This window comes from Lissotriton helveticus, chromosome 1_1 (genome assembly GCF_964261635.1).
Source record: "Lissotriton helveticus chromosome 1_1, aLisHel1.1, whole genome shotgun sequence".
Taxonomy (NCBI): Eukaryota; Metazoa; Chordata; class Amphibia; order Caudata; family Salamandridae; genus Lissotriton; species Lissotriton helveticus.
In genome coordinates, this window is record NC_136057.1 from 1,271,961,364 (window position 1) to 1,271,977,903 (window position 16,540).

Here is a 16,540-nt window from a genome sequence, read left to right on the forward strand (position 1 = left end):
GTAGAGGGTGTTCCCGTAGTCCAGTCGGCTGGTGACGAGGGCCTGGGTGATCGTCTTCCGGGTTTCGGTGGGGATCCACCGGAAGATCTTTCGGAGCATGCGCAGGGTGTTGAAGCAGGATGACGAAACGGCGTTGACTTGCTTGGTCATGGTGAGAGAGGAGTCCAGGATGAAGCCCAGGTTGCGTGCATGGTCCGTTGGCTTGGGGGCGGTGCCCAGGGCAGGGGGCCACCAGGAGTCGTCCCAGGCAGAGGGGGGTGGTCCCAGGATGAGGACTTCCGTCTTGTCTGAGTTCAGTTTCAGACGGCTGAGCTTCATCCATTCCACAACGTCTTTCATTCCTTCCTGGAGGCTGGCTCTGGTGGTGGCGGGGTCGTTGGAGAGGGAGAGGATCAGCTGGGTGTCGTCGGCGTAGGAGATGATGTTTAGATTGTGTGGGCGTGCGATAGCTGCAAGGGGGCTCATGTAGACATTGAAGAAGGTGGGGCTGAGCGAGGATCCTTGCGGAACACCGCAGATGACTTCGGTGGCCGCGGATCGGAACGGGGGGAGGCAGACTCTCTGGGTTCTTCCGGCGAGAAACAAGATGATCCACGCCAAGGCCGTTCCTTGGATTCCGGTGTTGCTGAGGCACTGTATCAGGGTGCGGTGACATACGGTGTCGAAGGCTGCTGAGAGGTCCAGGAGGATGAGGGCAGCTGTTTCCACGTTGTCGAGCAGGGACCTGATGTCGTCGGTAGCTGCGATGAGGGCGGTCTTGGTGCTGTGGTTTGCTCAGAAACCAGACTGCGAGGGGTCGAGCGATCCGTTTGTCTCGAGGAAGGCGGAGAGTTGTTTGTTGACGGTCTTCTCGATGACTTTGGCAGGAAAAGGGAGGAGCGAGATGGGGCGGAAGTTCTTGAGGTCCGTGGGGTCCGCGGTGGGTTTCTTCAGGAGGGCGCTGAGCTCGGCATGTTTCCAGCTCTCCGGGAAGGTGGCGGATGCGAAGGAGCTGTTAATGATGTCCCGGAGTTGGGGTGCGATGATGGAGTCGGCTTTGTTGAAGATGTGGTGTGGACAGGGGTCAATTGGGGAGCCGGAGTGGATGGTGTTCATCGTGCGGGTGGTGTCTTCGGTGCTGACCGGGGTCCAGGTGCAGAGGGTGGTGGTGGGGGGCGCTGGTTCGGTGGTTGGGTGCGTGGTCTGTGCGCCGAAGCTGTTGTGTATGTCGGCGATCTTGCTGTGAAAGAACGAGGCGAGTGAGTCGCAGAAGTCTTGCGAGGGTGTGATGTCGTTGTTGCAGGCGCTGGGGTTGGAGACTCTTTAACGATGCTGAAGAGTTCCTTGCTGTTGTGGCTGTTGTTGTCCAGACGTTCTTTGAATGTTGTCCTTTTGGTGGTGCGGATCAGCTGGTGGGGTTTGCGGGTGGCGTTCTTGAGGGCTGTCATGTACTCTGTTGTCTGGTCGTGGCGCCAGGCTTTCTCGAGGGTGCGGCAGGTTTTCTTGGAGTTTTTGAGGTCGTCGGTGAACCACGAGGCTTTCTTGCTGCCGGGTCTGCTGGGAGGGTTCTTCAGTGGCGCGAGGTCATCGGCGTAGTTGGTGAGCCACTGTGTGAGGTTGCGGGCTGCTTCGTTCGGGTCCCTCGTGTTGGTGGGAGGGTTCTGGCTGAGGTGGTGAGTTGGTCGGCAGTGATCTTGCTCCAACTTCTGCGGGGAACCTGTTGCGGGTGGTGTTGGGTCGTGGCTCTCCTGAAGTTGAAGTGGACGCAGCTGTGATCTGTCCAGTGTAGTCCGGTGGAGTGGCTGAAGGAGATGTGCTTGCTGGAGAAGAAGATGGGGTCTAGCGTGTGGCCGGCGTAGTGGGTGGGGGTGTTCACCAGTTGCTTGAGTCTGAGGTTGGCGAGGTTGTCCAGCAGGGCGGCGATGTTGCTGTCATTGTTGTTCTCCAGGTAGAAGATGAGGTCCCCTAGGAGGATGTAGTTTGAGGAGGTTAGGGCGTGCTGGCTGACGAAGTCTGCGATGGCTTCGCTGAATTGTGTGCGTGGTCCCAGGGGTCTGTAGATGAGAGTGCCCCTGAGGGTGGTCTTGGGGTCGGTGTGTATCTAAAAGTGAAGGTGCTCGGCGGCGGTGAGGGTGTCGTCGGAGTTGGTCGAGATTCGGATAGTGTTTCTGTGGACGATGGCAATGCCTCCTCCGGTTTGGTTGACGCGGTCCCTCCGGGTGATCTTGTAGCCATCCGGGATGGCTATGGCGATGTCGGGGGCTGAGGAGGCGTTCATCCAGGTTTCTGTGAGGAAGGCGACGTCTGGTGATGTTGTGTCGAGGAGGTCGACAGCTGGCATCGTCGGGGCCAGGGGTCCTGGCGCTGGGCGCGGTCCAGGTGCGGAAGGGCGCAGACGGGCTTGCCTGTGGTGCGCCATCGGCGCGCAATCGGCACGCCTGCTGCACGTGGTCGCTGCGCGTACGCGTGGTCTCCGCCATAAATGGCGAAGTGGGAGGGAGGAGCAGCTGGGAGGCGGGAGCGGGGCGGCGAATATGAAGGGGGCTGGGTCCAGAAGACAAAGGGGGCGGGGCCGCAGGGGAGCAGCGGCAGGGGAGCGGGGGGGTGCACAGAGCGGGAAGACGGTCGCGTAGGGCGACGAGGAGAAATACAATAGACACCAAGGCAAAAACAGTCACAAGGCACAAAATATAATACAAATACAAATACGAGGCACAATACTCAGCAGCAGGGCGGACTCAAGGCTTAGATGCCTAGATGCTGTCTTCAGCATCTAGGCATGAGGTGCACGGACATCACTGTAGCGTCCTCCTCAGCCCGGTATCATGTAAATGAATTGTTGAATTGTGCCCCACATGGAGCTCGGTAATACAGATCTTTATTTTTCAAGAGTGTAACTGGCATGTATTGCATCATGAATGTTATTAACCACACCCAAATCTCTTACATCACTCGACTATGGAGTCCTTGAGGTACCTTAGGGGTTCCGCACATGTGTTTGTTTCGTAAACAAACGACTCAGTTAAGGTCTTCCATTGTTGGCCAAAGAATTTCAGAAAGATATAGGCATGATAATTAATGTTGCTCCTAAGTGTTCTAATCACATTGATATCCTAGTACATGGCAAGTCTCAACAGGAGCATGATGAAGTGTCTGTTAATATCTGCACAGCATTGTACGAGGCTAATCCTACACTGAATAGAGACAAATGCAAGTGTTTCCAGACTGCTCAGACATTCTATGGAGATGTATTTTCAGTTGAGGACATGAGAGCTAATCCTGAAAAGGAAGTCACTCACACATCTGCACTGGTGCTCTCAAATTTCTTTTTTCTTATTTCTGGTTTCGGCAGTTGCTATCCAAGATATGTTTAAGATTTGGCCTCCAAGAGCTGAACAAGAAAAGGCATGATTCCAAGGGTCTTCACAGTGCCAAGCCAGGTTGGAAGCAGGGCCGGACTGGCTACCGGGCGTTTTGGCATGATGCCGAGCTGGGGGCTGATTTCGTTGATGGGGACCTGCGTGTGCTGAACGAAATTCGTTTTGCTTTGTTTATTTCAAAGCACACGCAGGTCTCCACCAACAAAGTTAGCCCCCACCGCAGTGACATCAGCCCCCAGCTCGGCAGCATGCCAAAACGCTTGGTAGCCAGTCCGGCCCTGGTTGGAAGCCATTTGAATGTGAATTGCAGAACCCAACATTATGTGCTGTTTGACCCGGTTGTGCCCATTGCGATCACCATGGATAGTAGCTCTTTTGAACTTGCTGATAATCTTTCCCAGTGAAAGGCCTCAGCTGATATGATTAACAATGTCAGCACAAACCTGAGTACATTTGAAACTTGTCTACACCTAAGCAGATATAGAGATCCTAGCAGTTGTAGTGGCTTCTGAACATTCCCGCAAAAATGTATGTGGAAAGATTTTCACTTTTGTTTCCAACTACCAGCCTCTCACTACCACATTTGGGAAGTTCAAGGCAAAGATGCCACTCAGAAGAAAAAGATGGGGCTTACGTCTTCGGAATTGTCATTCTTGAGTGATCCATAAAGGCTTCTTCTGCCATTTTGCCCTGCTGGACCATTTAAGTCTTTCAGTAGTGAATGGTATTGTTGGTATCAAGTGAAAAAGGTTCTCCCTGAAGCAATAACTGAGGATGACATTCTGCATGCCTCCTTGGAGTATCCAACACACGTTGCAATGGCGGAACCGAAGGTGCAGTATTATGGAAAGTGCGTTTGGGGGGGTGTTTGGAGCCACAAGCGGGTGTGCCTGCTTTCAGCACACCGGGTCACTTTGTTATTACAGAAGGAGCTGCAGGCTATTACTAAGCCCCTTCTGTAATACAAATGTTTCCCCTACACAGACAGCTCTCCCGCACATGGCCCCAGGCAAATGAGGGTACACTTTGCCAATGCGCCCACGCCATATTATAAGCATGGGGCCTGTCTTGAGGGCTTGACTGACACCACCCTGCAGGTGGGTCCAGCCACTCAGTACACTCGCCTGTAGTGGGATCTCTTTCCCTCTTTAAAAGTCAGGCCACCTTTCTCCCTGCTGAGTGAAAAATCAATGGCCTGCTTCAAATAGCCTTTCACTAATGTGCAGGCCTCAAGGCACACAGGAATTTGCAGCTGTGATGGAGGCAGTACATTGACTGTAGGACTCACTGGCAAGGTCTATTCCGGTCCAGGGAAGACATGGCTTGGCAGTTCGGGCTGGACTGTTCCCATGAGGCACAGGGTCAGACTGATTTGCATATAGCCATGTCTGAACTGGGGTGGCCGAGTGAGCTAAAGAATGGTGATGGATTAAACCCAGATCAGTTGACTGGGGGTGAGTGTTTGATTTGCTCAAACGCTCCGTCCATCATCCCCTTTTGTATCGCTTTGTTCGCCCTAAGTGTGGCAGGGTATGCTCAGACGTGAGTCCCTTGCTCACTTGGCCACTGGATTCAAGATAGCCTGGCTGATGAGGATTATGAATCCGAAACCGGTCGCAGGATGCTTGTTTCCGGTCCAGGGAAGACATGGCTTGGCAGTTCGGGCTGGACTGTTCCCATGAGGCACAGGGTCAGACTGATTTGCATATAGCCATGTCTGAACTGGGGTGGCCGAGTGAGCTAAAGAATGGTGATGGATTAAACCCAGATCAGTTGACTGGGGGTGGTGTGTAAATCGCGCACTCACAGCTGCAGCGCGATTTAGCATTCCACCCAGTGTCTGTGCCCCAGCCAACCTCCAGTCTCGTGTTTCTGGCGCTGCCGCCATTGTTGTTATTGTTGGTGGTGCCTCAGAGCCCGTCCCCCACAGCCCGCCCCGCCTCCCAGCTGACCCTCCCTCGCCCCCACCCCCTCCACCATCCATATATGACTGATGCCTTAACGCCAGCGATCTCGCGAAGCGGTCGCGCCCCAGTCGCGCCGAAGGTGCGCCAAAGGTAAGCCCGTCTGCGCCCGTCCGCACCTGGCCCGCGCCCAGCGCCTGTCCCCCTGGTCCCCGCCGCTCCCAACCCTCTAGAGTCACATACGATGCCGCTACTCTCCTCGCCCTCAACCCCGGACGCTCCCCACTAAGCTGCGAAGCTACCCCAGGACATACCCACGGCCCATTCGCCTGCCTCTCCTGCAAATTCAACTGCTTCAGGACCCTCACCAAACCCACTTCCTCCACACACAGCTCCGAACCCAACAGCCTGAAATGCATCCTACTGAACACCCGCTCGGTCCACAGACACGCAACAGAACTCTGGGACCTAATCGACAATGCGTCACCTGACATCGCCTTCCTTACTGAAACATGGATGAACGCATCTTCTGCCCCCGACATCGCCATAGCCATAGCCATACCAGACTCTTACAAGATTATTCGAAAAGACTGCACCAATCAAACTGGAGGAGGCATCGCCATCGTCCACAGAAACACCATCAAAATCACAACCAGCTCCGACGACAACATTGCTACCGCCGAACATCTCCACTTTCAGATCCACACCGACCCTAGGACCACCCTTAGAGGCACCCTCATCTACAGGCCTCAGGGCACCCGCTCTCAATTCAGCGACGACATCACAGACTTCGTCAGCCCGCACGCCCTCGCCTCCGAGAACTACATTCTTCTAGGAGACCTCAACTACCACCTTGAAAACAGACTCGACAGCAACACCACCACCCTTCTAGACAACCTGGCCAATCTCGGACTCAAACAACTTGTTGACACCCCCACTCACACAGCCGGACATACGCTCGACCCTATCTTCACCTCCAGCAAGCACATCTCCTTCGATCGCACTACAGCTATCCACTGGACGACCACAGCTGTGTTCACTTCAGCTACAAAACCACCCTGACCCACAACCGTCCACAACCCATTCCCCGGAGAAACTGGAACAAAATCACCACCGACCAACTCCTCACATCACTCAACCAAAACCCTCCCACCCTAGCAATGGACCCTGACCTAGCGGCCACCAACCTCAGGCAATGGATTACGCACAGTGCGGACCAATTAGCACCCCTGGAAAAGCACCAGTTGAATTCATCCAGCAAAAAGGCTCCCTGGTTCAATGATGACCTTAAAAAATCCAAGAAGCTATGCCGCACCCTGGAGAAGAATTGGAGAAAAAACCCAACCTCAGACAACATGGCCTCCCTCAAGACAGCCTCCCGCAAACACCATCAACTGATTCGATCCGCCAAGAAATCAGCTTTCAAGGACCGTCTCGACAACAATTCTCATAACAGCAAGGAACTCTTCAATATCGTCAAAGAATTCACCAACCCTACCGCAGCATCCAACGACATCACTCCCTCCCAAGACCTCTGCGATGCGCTATCCTCCTTCTTCTACAACAAAATTGCCAACATCCACAACAGCTTCAAGAATACTCCCAGTGATTAACCCGCCCCACCCCCCTCAGATCTCACTCCTCCAACTAACAACCTCAGCGCCTGGAACTCAATCACCACTGAAGACACCATTCGCCTCATGAAGTCAATACACTCTGGCTCGCCTTCTGACCCCTGTCCCCACCACATCTTCAACAAAGCTGACTCCATCATCGCACCCCAACTCCGCGATGTCATCAACTGCTCTTTCAACTCTGCCACCTTTCCAGAAATCTGGAAACACGCTGAACTCAGCGCCCTTCTGAAAAAACCCACAGCAGACCCCTCAGAACTGAAAAACTACCGACCCATATCCCTCCTCCCTTTCCCGGCCAAAGTCATCGAGAAAGCTGTCAACAGCCAACTCGCCGCCTTCTTTGAATCCAACAACTCCCTTGATCCATCTCAATCCGGATTTCGTGCCAAACACAGCACTGAAACCGCCCTCATTGCGGCGACCGACGACATCCGAACACTCCTGGACAACGGAGAAACAGTGGCCCTCATTCTACTCGACCTTTCCGCCGCCTTCGACACTGTCTGCCACAGCACCCTCATACAACGCCTCAACAACATCGGCATACAAGGAAAAGCCCTGGACTGGATCATCTCGTTCCTAGCTGGAAGAACTCAGAGAGTCCGACTCCCCCCATTCTACTCAGAGACCACCGAAGTCATCTGCGGCGTACCTCAAGGATCCTCACTCAGTCCCACCCTCTTCAACGTCTACATGAGTCCTCTCGCTCCTATCGCGCGTCAACACAACCTCAACATCATCTCCTACGCCGACGACACCCAGCTAATCCTTTCCCTCACCAAAGACCCCAACACTGCCAAAACCAATCTTCACGAAGGTATGAAAGAAGTAGCCGAATGGATGAAACAGAGCCGCCTAAAACTCAATTCAGACAAAACTGAGGTGCTCATCCTAGGATCCTCCCCCTTAGCTTGGGACAACTCTTGGTGGCCTTTCGCTTTGGGCCCAGCACCCACACCCACAGACCATGCACGTAACCTCGGCTTCATTCTAGACTCCTCTCTCTCAATGTTCAGACAAGTCAACGCCGTCTCGTCCTCCTGCTTCAACGTCCTTCGCATTCTCAAAAAGATTTTCCGCTGGATTCCCCTCGAGACAAGAAAGACTGTCACCCATGCGCTGGTCACGAGTCGACTGGATTTTGGCAACACACTTTATGCCGGAATTACAACAAAACTACAAAAAAACCTCCAGCGCATCCAAAACGCGTCAGCGAGACTCATACTAGACATCCCGCGCCAAGAGCACATCACCGGCCACCTAAAAAACCTCCACTGGCTTCCCGTCAACAAAAGAATTACTTTCCGCCTTCTCACCCACGCACACAAGGCCCTTTATAATCTAGGACCCGAATGCCTCAACACCCGACTGTCCTTAGACAATCCCACCCGCCAACTAAGATCATCCAATCAAGCCCTTGCCGTAGTCCCGCGCATCCGAATATCCACCTTGGGAGGCAGATCCTTCTCCTTCCTGGCTGCCAAGACCTGGAACTCACTCCCCACCCACCTCCGCCTTACTCAGAACCACATCTCCTTCAGAAAATAACTGAAAACCTGGCTATTCGACAAATAATGAACCCCTCCCCCTTGCGCCTTGAGACCCTCTGGGTGAGTAGTGCGCTATATAAATGCCCGAACTTGAACTAGTGTTTGATTTGCTCAAACGCTTCGTCCATCATCCCCTTTTGTATCGCTCAGGTCTATTACATGGCACACATTTAAATCTGTGTTGCGGCACAGACTAGGGCAATACACCCTATACATAAAACAGCCCCAGACGGGAAGAGATCTATCTTGAACGTGTCATAAAAAACTCATCAACTATGTGATCTTAAAGAGCTGAATAACTTCCATAATGTGCACAATGAGGAGGCGTGCTTCTGCAAATGGTTCTTCTAAGAGGCGTACGTGTGAACATCCTTTAAGTTTTGATAAAGATAGTTGTGGACCTAGCACATGATGGGCACTGAGGCACAGCGAGCTTGAAAGGAGTGGTGCAACTAAAGCGTATGGTTTAGCTTTCTATACTCTAATTTGGAGATGTACTTGGTAGCTGTCCAGTATGTCAAAGCCTGATAGAAAACATTGCCCCTGATGATCTTCAAATGTCTCTTTTACGTTCAGTAGATGGGAAGTAATAGTAACTTTTTTGCTCAGTAGCATCTGGTCATTATCTACTGGTGTTGATGGACGAATACTCCAAATTCCTTAAAACTGGACCAGTACTCAATGCTGCTGTACAGCTGGTCAACCATGTGCTGAACAGAGGCTTCCTGACATCGCGGGATACCTAGCATTGTCAAATGCGAACATGGACATCCTTTCCATGAAGCGTCGTCCATGCATGGTCCATGCTGAGGAAGGATCCTGGTTGAATGATTGTACTACAGAGTATCGACCCCTAGATATCGTCGTATAAGAATACTAGCAGCCCGTCCTGACGTTGTCCGGGTATGAAATAGAATGTGTGTAATGTGTGTATTTGGCAAGGGCAATTTATTTAAAAATCTCGCGGTGGACAACATTTTTTGTTTCATTAGAATCAGGACGGAGAAGGCCCAGCTGCAGCCCTGGTTGATGTTAGCAGGCGTGTGTAATTGGTGTAGTGATCCGCCGCCTGAACCCGGCTACAGCCCTGGTTGATGTTAGCAGGCGCGTGTAATGTCGTTGAAGGAGAGAGTTATCAGCCGCGGGTTAATCCGTTTAATGAGAGAGTTGAGTGACAGCGAGTAGGAGAGGCTGCAGTAATTGTCCCCGCAGACACGCTCATTTGCGTGTTCCCCCGCTTGAGGCCCAGATGCAGGCCTGTTTGATGTTAGCAGGCGCGTGTTCCCCCGCTTGAGGCCCAGCTGCATCCCTGGTTGATGTTATCAGGCACGTGTAATTAGTGTACTGATCCGCCGCCTGAGCCCGGCTAGAGCCCTGGTTGATGGTAGCAGGCGCTTGTAATTTCTTTGAATGAGAGAGTTCAGTAACAGCGCGCAGGAGAGGCTGCAGTAACGTTAGTTACCACGCCTCCAGCTGAACGCGTTTGTCACGCCCCCAGCACACGGCCACAGCAGACGATCTTCTGATTAATGTACGACCCACATGGTATGAAGGGCGGAACGTAGCACACGCCTCCAGCATGCCCCTTGATGTGGCACAATTGCGTTCACATGGCATGAAGGCCGGACACACGCCCCCAGCGTTTCTCACGCCCCCAGCATGTCACGACCCCAGCGTGCACCTTGATGCTGCGCAGCAACGTAATTGGCGCTTGTATATACAACTCACATGGCATGAAGGGCGGACACACGCCCTCAGCGTTTGTCACGCCCCCAGCGTACGCCCACAGCCCACGATATGATGGCCATACCACACGCCCCCAGCGTTAGTCACGCCCCCAGCCCACGCCCACAGCACAACGCAGACACGCCCACAAGGGACTACTTTTCTGGCACGTTCTTTTACCTTTTAAATGTATATGGTGGCCGTCTGCATAGCCTATGTCCTTCTGCTGCAACTGCCCTTTCCAACGCTGTATTGGGTGTTGTGATTGGGGCTGTGGTTACTGAGATTACCGGCCTCAAAGGTTTGGGCTCTCTCTTTATAATATTAGTATGGATAGATGGACAAAATATTGAAAGGAAGTGCAAATTGGGAAGTTTAGATTTACTATGCCCAGCTCAACATCTATGTACCTTGAAGGTATATGTACTGCATAGGTACATATATGTAGAGTTAAGTATACAAAATCTAGACTTACCTGTCCAGATTCTGTTTTCAATATTAAGTCTCCTCGATATTCAGGGGTCGATATTCAGGGTGCTCACCAGTTATTATTATTATTTGAAAGTAGTATTTCGCACAGAATGGTTTCCCGGTGCAGTTGAATGGTCCATAACCACACATGAGAAGGCCATGCATTTTAAGAAGCTGACCAGGGATCTAGTCGCAAACATTCTGTGTCTGGCCCTCAGGGTCTATCGAGACCCCACACAGCACCACAGAAAAATCCCCTGCTCAATGTTTGTTTTAGAGCAACATACACAGGTCATGTCCGCCGTGTTATAAGGAAACACGGCGATGGGACACCCGATTAGCAGACAGGAGGGGAAGAGTCAGACCTCTCACCTCTTGTCTCGTGAACTTGGAGCTAGCAAAGTCAAAAACTTGCATAAAGTTGACCCAAACTTTGGCCTGTGTCTCTGCACGCATAGTAAAAGACATAAGCTCACAGTGAAGTACCGGGTTATTTAGAACCCAGCGGTGCCAGGGGATACACCCGAAGACTTCGGATTCTCCTGTCTCAGACTACAGAAACACAGAAACTTCTTGGTGACGTCAAAGATCAGATTTATTGGCTGTAGCCAGTAACAGGTATCCTAGAAGTACAACACGGTGTATGTTCTCAGGAGACTGCTCAACTTCACAAAGCTAGTCATCCCTTCTTATACCAAATACTATGCTTCAGGCAAACATTCCTGATTTTACAGTTGGCCATTCACATGTTTTCACGATAAAACCGCAGAATAATGATGACAAGCCCATTTTTCAGTTTGCCCAGCCCACAATCAATTTTTAGTCAAACCCAACATTCTTCATCAGACAGGTCGATCGAACCCACCATAAAAACGGGCACATCCCCATCGTAAAATGGACCATAAAGAAAGGAGCAGAGACAGGTGTGAGCAAGATGAGACATAGCTGTGCGTAATAAAAGGTTTGATGGTGTCTTGTGTCTTGATCAGCAATCTTGATCAGCTACTGGGAAAGGAACTGGCTTAACAAGTTTGGCTTCAGGCAAGAGGGTCGCTCGCTCAGGTCATTCTGAAGTCAGCTAAAGTGTACGTGTGCTTGGAGACTCATTCGGCCATTATCATCGGCCTATGTGAGGGCAACCACAAAATGGCTGCCGCACGCAAGATGGAACCCGAGGGTTCAGAACGGAAACTCTGATTTCACGGTGATCTCGTCACTCGAATATGACAAAAATACTTATACACCTTACACTCGCCATTTTCGGTCTGATGCTACCAAAATCGTCATGGTACGATGACTTTTATTAAACGGGTTCAGAATTTCAGTACCTCAGCCCCTCCTTTTGCCCTTACATAGGCAATAACCTAAACCCATGTTAATCTGAGTCTAGGTCTATATTCATCAGGTCATCAAGATGTTGCTGTAGCATCATCCTATTACTTAGCACGTCTCTTGGTACAGGTTTCCTTACACACGATGTAGCACAGAGGCCACATATAGCAGGAGCACACTGTACGCACAGACAGAACAGGAAAAGAATGGCTAAGATCATCCCAATGATCATCAGAATCTTCCATCCCCACGTGGATAACAGTCCCCAGAACCATCCCATCAACGACCAATCTCCTTTATCCACGTGTATAGATTCGGAGATCTTATGCAGTCTGGAAATGGCCTGGTACACTGTCGGAGCATTATCTGGAATGAAAACGCAGCAACTTGATTGGATCACTTTACATACCCCACCTCGATCTGCAAGTATGACGTCTAACGCAACTCTGTTCTGGAGTGTCATAAGACGATCCGACTGGAGCTCAGCAGTCAAGTTACTGAGGGCACCGGCAGTTTCAACTACGGTGGACTCAACCACCCTCGTCAATTGTCGTATGTTCCTGCTGTTAACCATAGGTCCCCAAAACGACAGAAAACCCTTCGAGAAGTCACTCAACTCTTGTCCTGCAGTATCTTCCTTACTGAAGACGCCTCTAACTACCCTTGTCTTGTGGTAATCTGCCGCAGCTGTGTAGGTGGGAGGCAACAGGAACGAGACAAAACATGTGCCCGAGAAATCAGGGGGCAACCATGTGTATGCTCTATCATAACAGATGAAATAGGTACCCTTAGCTGCTAGGAACGATGGGGAAGTCTGAGACGCAAAAACATACGTCTCAGTGCAGATACTCTTCCCTAACTGAGCTCTTGGATTCTTGCCATTACCTTGCAGACATAGATGACCCTGATGGGGTACAATCGAAATCGGAGAGGACCTTTTTGCTCGCTGATTCTCACTCAGACTCGCTCCATATCCAGTCACGTTCCATCCAATATACGCTAGTGTCTCATCTTTCGGGATAGCCTCATAGGCACTAGCTCCCTTTATCATGTCGACTATTCCCTTGACTAGAGCACTATTCTTTGGGTTGTCTTTCACAGAACGTAGGGGGTGGACTTCGCGAGCATAGATGAACACCGTTCGGTATGCCCACACAGAACCATTATAGCTGAATGGCAGGACTAGGTAAGGAATACCTTTATCAGTAGTATGAGGCATAAGACCACACACCCAACAGTTAGTTGTGTTCACTACTAATTGGTGTTGGTGCAGAAGCTGAACGAAGGAGTTATTAATAAACTCTAATCTTCTAACGGACTCATGTTCAGGTAGAGGGTGAAAAGAATGCGAGGAAACAGTAGACGGAGGTATGGGCTGTGGAGTGGGTGCAAACGTCACTCGAAAAGAGAATAAAACATATCCCATTAAAAACACAATCACGCTAAGCAACATAAAAATGCATAATATCAGAAAACGTTTTCTAGTCATCATTGTACACAGTTTGGCTCTAAAATTCATCTCTTTGGCAGGTCTCTCCATCTCGAAAAACTCCATCCTCTAACCTTGCTGCTCGCGGAGGTAGGGTGTTCCGTGCTAAGGAATGCGTCTGTCAGTCCAGGGAACGCCCTAGGACCAACCAGAACCGTCGACCTTGTGTCTTCGGCTTGCACTCCAGAGACTTGACGCCGAGACCCTACAGCTGAACCCGGATGGCGGTTCGAAAAACAAAAATCGGTCAAAACAGTTTCTCGGATGGGAGAGCTGAACCTTTTTTTTCTAAAAAGTAAAAAGAATTTTATTTGTCCATGGTTCTTGGTCTCAAATTATAACGGCTTTTTCCAGATAACGTCTGGTCTTGGAATAGGAGTTCAGGCCCGGTAGTGTCCAATCGAACTGACGGTGGCATGGCTACTTGCAAAAGGTCGTCGCTTTCACGCTCAGAACTTGTCCCAATTAAATGTGCATCGCTGAAAGGCAGAAAACGAGGCACAGTCTCAGTTTCAGAATCAGCAATACCCTCCTGGACCCACCGGTCGTACGGCAGAGGCAAAGGGACCCTCTTGCAGTGTACGCCGTGGATCCAGTTCTTTTTTCCTTGCACTCGTACTGCAGTTCTTGTGGACAAAAGCACCAAGTAGGGGCCGATCCAGCGGGGCTGATCGTTCTTTGTCCGCTGGAAGTTCTTGATGAGTACCCACGATCCAGGATCGATTGCATGCCCTGGATCTCCAGAAGCCTGAGGCAGTGTATCATGAACCTGTTGGTGTAAGACACGCAATTTAGCCATCAGGTCATACAAGTAATCAAGCAGTACAGGGTGTTCAATCTCGCTGAATTTCGTCGGCCTCGGCACTCCCCATATGTTGGCCGGGCGACCAAACACAATCTCATAAGGACTAAGTCCCACTCGTGAATGTACAGTCATCCTAGTTGACAAAAGTGCTAATGGCAAAACATCAGGCCATTTAAGGCCAGAGCTTGCTTGTATCTTGGCCAGTTTTAGTTTAAGAGTGCCATTATAGCACTCTACTAGTCCAGCTGATTGGGGGTGATTTGCAGCATGGAACTTCTGGCGGATTCCCAGCCCTTCACACACTCTCTTCATCACTTGACCCACGAATTCACTCCCATTGTCACTCCAAACCATTCTCGGCAAACCGAACCTAGGGAAGAACTCTTTGAGAAGGGCTTTCGCTGTGGGCAAGGCAGTATTATCTTTTAGGGGATATGCTTCTACCCATCTCGAAAAGGCATAAACAACAACGAGTACGTACTTCAAGTTGTTGCACCTCTCCATGTGGATGAAATCTAGCTGCAAAACCTCGAACGGATACGTTGGAGGCGCAAAATGACCAGCTGGAGTTGGAGTTCCCTTACCAGGATTGTATCTCAGACAAACCATACAATTTTTAACCACATTCTCTGCACACTTGGGAATTCCAGCATTTTGCCATACTGGAGCCAACAACTTACAGATCCCTTTCACACTGATGTGGGCCATTCCATGCACCATTGTAACCACTGCAAGCACGTAAGCATCGGGTAACACCCATCGCTGATGCTCTGACAACTCAACCCAACAACCATTCGCATCCAATTTACCCGTACTCTCTCTCCACACACTCAATTCTTTCTCCGTAGCTTCAGCTTGGATAGACTTCACACTCTCTATCGTATCTTCACACATTCCTACGTCACCAATCCATCTTGCAGGGCCCGCAACATACATTCGGCTTACCACATCTCTTGCCGTTTCTTTCGCAACCTCATCAGCAAACGCATTACCGCGACCAACGTCGTCAATAACCGTCTTATGTGCACTGCATTTCACAATCGCAACTTGCAACGGCAAAGTAAGTGACTCTAGGAGCCCATTTACCAACTGACCATGCTGAATCTTAGTTCCATGAGACGTGAGGAACCCACGTTCCTTCCACAATCGTCCAAAACTGTGAGCCACACCAAACGCATACTGGCTGTCAGTATATATGGTTACTCTCATTCCTTTTGATAATACACACGCTCTCGTAAGTACAATCAACTCTGCTGCTTGAGCGGAGTTATGTGGGATACGTGCAGCTTCAACAATCGTATGCAAGGTCGTAACAGCATATGCCGCAGTCGTATCACCATTCGGAAGCTTGAAGCAAGAACCATCCACCCATAAGGTACCATCGCACTTCACAAGAGAGTGTCCATAAGATCTACTCTTCCTTTCGTCTCTTCTTCAGTGCCTGATAAAACAATCATGTTGTTCAGAAACATCTGACTCTGCTGTAATCGGTAACAACGTAGCTGGATTCAGCGTGTTGCATCTCTTTATGTGCACATGGCTCGCTAAAAGTGTCAGCTCATAACCTGACAATCGAGCACTAGTTAAGTGCTGTGTCTTGGTTCTGTTTAGCAAAGTATCCACTGCATGTGGAACCATTACAATCAACGTATTATTCATCACCAAACCAGCAGACTGTCGAATAGAAACAGCTGCTGCCGCTGTAGCTCTCAGACAGCTCGGCAACGCTCTAGCTACCGGATCCAAAGTCGACGAGAAATACGCACATGGACGCTGCTTGTCCCCAAAAGATTGCGTCAACACTGACAATGCACATCCTTCTCTCTCATGGACATACAGTGTAAAGGGCTTACTGTAGTCGGGGGTACCCAACACAGGAGCCGAACACAATGCATCGTGCAATTCCGAAAAACTTTTCTGGCACTCTTCAGACCACGGAAGGGGATTTGGTGTATCTTTACAAGTCAATGCCACCAAAGGTTTGGCCAGTAGGGAAAAATTCGGTATCCATTGTCTGCAATATGACGTGATACCCAAGAAGGCACGCACTTCTCTCTGTGTAACTGGCACACTCATTTTTGCAATTGCCTGAATTCGTTCTGGGGTCAATCTTCTTCCCTCCTTCGATAAGAAATGACCTAAGTAGGTCACTTCTTGTCGACAGTACTGTAATTTCAAAAGAGACACTTTATGATGCAAATTAGACAAATGACGTAACAACGACAAGGTGGCTTCTTTACAAATCTCTTCAGTATCTGCAGCGATTAA